Source organism: Pteronotus mesoamericanus, unplaced genomic scaffold, assembly GCF_021234165.1.
Source record: "Pteronotus mesoamericanus isolate MK-2021 breed Mesoamerican mustached bat unplaced genomic scaffold, CSHL_Meso_final contig_101, whole genome shotgun sequence".
NCBI classification, from domain to species: Eukaryota; Metazoa; Chordata; class Mammalia; order Chiroptera; family Mormoopidae; genus Pteronotus; species Pteronotus mesoamericanus.
The window spans coordinates 27,228,861-27,235,160 of record NW_026555001.1 but is presented as its reverse complement, the minus strand read 5'-3'; positions in this window follow the sequence as shown (position 1 = coordinate 27,235,160).

Below are 6,300 nucleotides of genomic sequence, written 5' to 3'. Positions count from 1 at the left end.
GCAGGCTCTGGCTGGGGCGACAGTCACACGGGCGGGGAGTCAGGTCCTGGGCGCTTGGGGGAGCCGGTGCCCAGGGTCAAGGCAGCAGGGACACAGAGACCGAGCAGGCCTGTTCCAGCTGGGGCCAGAAGCTGGTCCCTGCCGCATGCCTTCGCTCGCGGGCGTGGGGCGTTGGAAGAGCTACACCTAGTGAAAAAGGAAGCTCTGTCCTGGGAAGGTACATCCAGGAGCACACACACCAGGCGGGTCCTGTGGGGAGACGCTCTCCACACCCCCACCCAGCCCTCCTCCAAGCCGGCAGCTCAGGAGAGGCAGCGGGAAGTCTGAAGCACTGTCACGGCCAAGGCGACACAATCAAAGGGCACTGGGAAAAAGCCAAGACCACGACCTGAGGAAGCAGGGGCTTTAGATGATGATAATGTGCCCACACTGGTTTATTAGTTGACCGACGGACCACAGAGTGTTAACTGGGGAACACTGTACTACCTTCACACTTTCTGTATATCTAGAACTATTCTAAAATAAAGCTATGTAATGTCTCAGCAGTTTCCTATGCACCATATTTCACTTTCCCTCATCAGTGTGCCTGTGCTTTTAGGACAGACCCCTGCGCCCCTACACAGAGTGGGATCTCAGCAGGGAAGGGCAGGGCAAGGCTGTGAGCCAGGGTCACCGGGATGGGAGTACGGTGGGGTCACAGACGTGAGGGCTGGGGGGTGGGGGGCAACGTTTGGAGCTGGCTGGGAGGAGGCCGCCTGGAATGAGACCACCGGCGATAACACAGTCTAAAGCACGTCTGCTCGGGTGGCCCGAGTAGGATGGGGACGGGGCCACTGGAGGACGGCAGGCCGCGGGTTCTGCTGCGGGGGCATGGAAATCACCAAGGGCCACGTGTTGGGGAGTAACACAACCGGGTTCCAGTGCCTTCCAGCAGGGAGCAACCCAGCAGTCTGCAGGTGGCAGCAGCAAGGAGGGATGGCCTCTAGGAAGGAAGCAGGGACAACTGCCTGTAAGTGGCAGGAAGGAGAGGGGCGCCCACCTCCCTCCGGGCCCAGCGAGAAGAGGGCTGCGAGGGAGCTGTCTCTTTGGAGACGCCTGGGTTCCCCTTAGAGCAAAAGGGGAGGGGGGCCCGGGGCCTGAGGGGCGGTCTCAGGGGGCCCTCGCAGGGTGCGCGCATTCCCAGCGCAGGGCCGGGGCTCGGGCGTCAGGGAGGGGCTGGGAGGCGGGCTGCGCAGAGCTGCGCGGCAGCCAGGCTCCCGCTTTCCACGCGGATGGCAGGAGCACTGACAGGGCGCACGGAGGGATGGACGTGCGGTGCCTCTAGACGGAAAGGTCCACGTGACCCCCGGGGCAGCAGGAGTCTGGTCGTTCAGCCACTCACACAGGAACTTCCACCCCACAGCAACGCCGCCGTCCACTAAAAATACCTGCTCACATCGGGTTTCTGGTGCCGCGTTCCTGACGGAGTAGAATGTCAGGAGCACATGATCATGGGCAAAAAAAGTCCCCAGTTCTTCCTTTGCCGTTTCTCCCCATGCAGAGTGACTCAGAAGCTGGGCGCCAGGGCTGCTCCCTCCCCGTGGTCCTGTGGCACCGTCTCCCTGGCTGCGTTGCTGTTGTCCTTCATGAAGTTTGGAAAAGTTTTAATTAACTGTGCCTGTCGATGGCCTAACTGCGCCCCCAAGAGAAAACTATTCAGGAAAACACTGCGCCCGCGCAGAGGCAGCAGCCGGAGAGGACCGTTCCCCAGAAGCCGAGGGAGGGGCCTCAAGGAGGGAGCGGTCGGTGCGGCCTGGCGCCACAGAGGTCGAGCGAGAGAACACGGGGAGACTGGCCACACGTTTGGGCTCAGAGGCCCGAGAGACCGATTCAGTCGAGTCGGTCACGAGTAGGGAAGCAGAGGGACTGTGCTGACGACTCTCTTAAGAAGCGTGTTGTAAACGCCAGGGGGTGGCTGCAGGGTGGGTTTCTGCTACTCGTCTGTCTTTGATTTTTGAACAGGAGCCCCTCCGTCCCAAGGCAACACACATATAACCCTCCTCTTGAGGCTAATGGCACACACGCTGAAAAAACGTGCAGTGACAAACAGGAAATCGACTTTCGGGGGGACTGGTGGCCCCCTCGGCCGGTGGGAGGGCTCCCCTTCTCACGGGCCCTCGGACTCTAGGTGTCGGGCAGCTGTCCTCCCTGGAGTGGCTATAAACAGCTGGCACCTAAGCTCAGGCCTGGCACCTGCTTTTTAAGGCTGTTCCCATGCGCACCTGCAGAAAGGGGTGGCAACCAGCAGCTGGCACCGCGTGCTGGGCACAGTGCGTCTGGCTCTGCCCTTCTGCAGGCTCTGCTCAGGGAAGCCACCGGACAGGACACAACAGAAGACTGAAACACCAAACAAAGCACATGTGGAAAGTAAAAGATACAGCATGAGAAAGCAGAAAAGATTTACCCGTCGAGAAATGCAGCCTTTCAACGGTGGTAAAAACCTGCGCTGACACCTGGCGCCGGGAACAGGCAGCCTGGGTCAGCGTGACCCATCTCGCTGTGAACACCTACAAAGCTACTGGGAACGGAACACAGGAGCATGTTTAAACTCAGGGCGAAGCTTACGAGAACGCCCAACCAAATGCAGAGCTTACCAAATGAGGCTCAGAATGACACAGTCAATGCTTCCCAGGACGGAGGGGGGAGCGGAAGGCTGGGGCAGGTATGCTGGCCTTATGTGCGTTCTTTTTATGAAAAAAAAAAGACAAATTCTGAACCTCACGTGGCAAAGCAGAAACATCAGTCAGTCTGAGCGGTGGGCATGCGCCTCTCTTAGGTTGCTCTGTACTGAGCTGTATGCTTGAACTATTTCTGTCTTACTTTTTTAATTGGCTAAACTCAATTTCTTCCTGTTATTCCTTTTTCTAATTGGGGAGACATAAGCTATTATTAGATAGTTGGCGCACAGATCTAAACTGGCATTACTCCGGTTATTTTTATTCTATGTGGGTATAGCACCATAAAATCCTTGGCATGTTTCTCCTCCTCTAATTGACTCCCCTCGCACGTCTTTCTCAGCCCAGCACACACTTCCTCCCCAGCCCAGCGCCGGCTCCTCCGTGCCCCGAGCCCACTCCGGCCCAGCCTGCCAGCTCCCATAAAGCGCTCACTGTGTTGTCTGGGGGCCACTTGTTAGCTCTCCAGAGGCGAGTGCAGTGATTCACTCTGTAGTCACCCCACACATGGCAGGAACTCATCAAGCTCGTGGAATGAGTAACGAAAGGAAAAACCCTCCAAACGCATTGTTCACCTACATAAACCAGGCAGCCTGCTACGGCCTGGCCTTCCCAGGCCTCCCTCCTGAGCAGTCAGCCAGGCTGGCCTTGACCGCCCTGCCCGTCGGAGCGCACGCCCACGAGGCCTGTGCCGGCTGGCGGCTTGGGCACAGCCCTGAATCTCCGAACGGGGTCCTTGAAGTCGGCCATGGTAGTCCGGGGCCCTGCAGAGAGAAGGCCCCGCGACTGGATGTAACTGGTATGCTGAACACCCACCGTCCTGGTCCGACAGCACGGCTCAACGCACGGCGCTCTCCGATGAGAGTCCACAGCGCTTGCCAAAGCTCCCTGGCATGTGACCGTCGCACAGAAGTCTGGTGGGACTCCCAGCGCTCTGCTCTTCAGGGGCACAGCCCAGGCACACCCCCCCCCCGCAGGGAAGGGCCTGCTGGACAGGAAGGCCAGCTCTTTCTCTTTTTACCTGAGGAACATCGGCATCTTCTGCACTTTATGTCTTTCAAGAGAGAGTAAAAGATACTACATACCTATTTAAAGTTGTTTAAGCTGCCTTCCAAAGTGTTTATCATGTGATAAGTTTCTTTGAAATAATTTTTAAGCAGTTAATGAGTCAATGAATTCTTTGACTTTTATCATCATTCTGAAGAATCCAGCAATAAAAAAAATTACATCTCATGACAGGCCTGGTATTCAGTTCTACACATGGGACTTAAAGCCTTTGAAATCAGTGCGCACACACACACACACATTTTTAAACTACTGTTTAATCAGTTTTAAAGACACACAGATTAGAAAAATTTCATCTGTAAGTGGAAAGCATTGCTGAAGCCCAGCGCCAAGCCCGCAGCGCGGCTTGGAGGGCAGGCCAGACACAGGAGGCGATGGGACCGCCGCACCGCAGCGCCGGCACACGGCGGTTTCAGTCGACCACACGAGGAGAACTACTTACGGGTCTGTTGAAAGTGAACCCTTTAAAAAAATAGTTTGGAATCCTAAAAGCAAAAAGCACAGAGCGCCACATTCCATTCTTCCCGAGGGCGGGCAAAGGAGTCCTGGGAACCTGATCGTGGGTGCTGGGACCTTCCCCGGTTCGGGTGACCGTGTGTAACTACTGGCAGGCGGAGACAAAGGTGGCAGGAAAGAAGCCACACACTTGCCCCTGGTCTATGTTGGCTTGTGTCCCTGCAGCTTTGTCTCAGAGCCCCCGCGGTCTGGAGAGGCGGTTGCACACCGGTGAGAGATGAGAAGACTGGTTTGCACCATGTTTGTGTTGGACGTTTGATTCCCTTCTCCAAGTGAGAAAGTCAGGAGCAAAGCACTCCGTCGACAAATCCGTGTAACAGAGAACCAAAATACTTAAACTGGGGAGGGAGGCACATGTGAACAGTCTGTTCAATTCTTTACCTGTCTGGCCTTTAATGCGCAAGGACAAAAGGGAGTATCAACACATCAATTTCTCAAAGTCACCCCAAAATAGAGGCTGGGCAAGACACTGTCATTTATGATTCCAGTAAAAGACAGCCAGTCACTTCTTCCATTTCCAACAGGTTATTAAGAAAATGCTTAGTCATTCTACTGCTGTTGCTCTGTAATTTCTGCGTTTTTCCTTACGTTTCCGTTTCTTTTCATAGCAGCAAAATCTGATAAAACATGACTGAGAGGTGGCTGCGCATCACTGAGGAAGCCTGAGACAGTGGTTCTGTGTGGATCTTTAGTATTTATAGAACACAGAGTCTTGGAGTGAGTTTTGTTTGATTGCTTTATAAAAGGTGTAGGAAAAGAAGACAGCTGTAATCAGCTTTAAAGGCAAGGCAAATCAGCCAGCATAAAGCTGTGCCTTGAAGCTCTGTTTTAGAAAGTCTTCCCAATGAAGGGCCTAGAGAGCTCCTCAGTTCTTTACCGGGGCTTGCATAATGTCAAAAACCTATTAAAATAAATATTACTTTAAAACATATAAAAACATTATTAAGCAGCCCGTCCATCAAAATGGAACGGGACTCAATGGTACAAGAGCCTCAACATGCAGCTTCGCCACGGATTCCAAGAGTGTTCCCACACATACCGCGTGGAACTTTCGTTTTAAATGGCCTTCAGTCAGACAGCGACTACAAATAGACGTGAGCGCCAGGTGCTGCAGGAAGTCGCTGGAGACACCCCCCAAGGGCTACTCTTTCAAATCCAAATCCCAGCGACATTTCTCCTTTTGTCTTTCCAGGACCACAGGGATGCAAGCCCCCCTTTTCCAAGGAAAGGCCACAGAAAGCAGAGCCCCCACCTCCACACTCAGAGCACTGGACCGGCCACGGGCCGAGGGAGCAGCAGCGGCAGGAGCCGGAGGGCAGGAAGGTGGCATTGCACGGGGTCATTTAGCGTTCTGCACCCACGCTGAACCTGGCGAATTCAACCTCAGGTGGACGGCGAGCGGCTAAATACAACTCCACAAAATACCAGTTTATGCCTAAAACTCTGGACAAATCATTTCTGACAGCGGTAACAGGCACCAGGCTGACACAATTACTCTCTCAAGTAGTTTTCTCGTCAGTTATAATGTATAACTCAAAACCAATTAACCAATAATTTTGAACAGCTTGTAGTAAGGAACTAAAAAGGTATAAATGCCCAGAGTTATTCATGAATATTCAACATTTTAAATAGGAAAGATCTTTGTCCTCAGTTAAAGCAAGTCCTTGAATTAAAGTACAAATTTTAGAATTAATGGCAAAAGTTTTAATTTTCCTGTAGTTTAAAATAAGGTGTAACTAAATTAAGTATGCTTTAAATATCTTTGAATAAAATAATACTTCAGAAGTTATATAGTAGTAAAGTTGGTAATTTGTATAAAATTTTTACATATATCTTTCTCCATTTTACAGAGCACAGACGGAAACAGAGGAAACAGAGAAAGCTAAAGGAAAATGTTTCCTTTCGTGCAGACTATTTCATTCTGAAAGGCTCGTCTCAAGGGCTGACCTCAGTAAGCGCGGTATGCCTTCCGAGGTCACACACTGAAAGGCGACCCCCTGCCCCC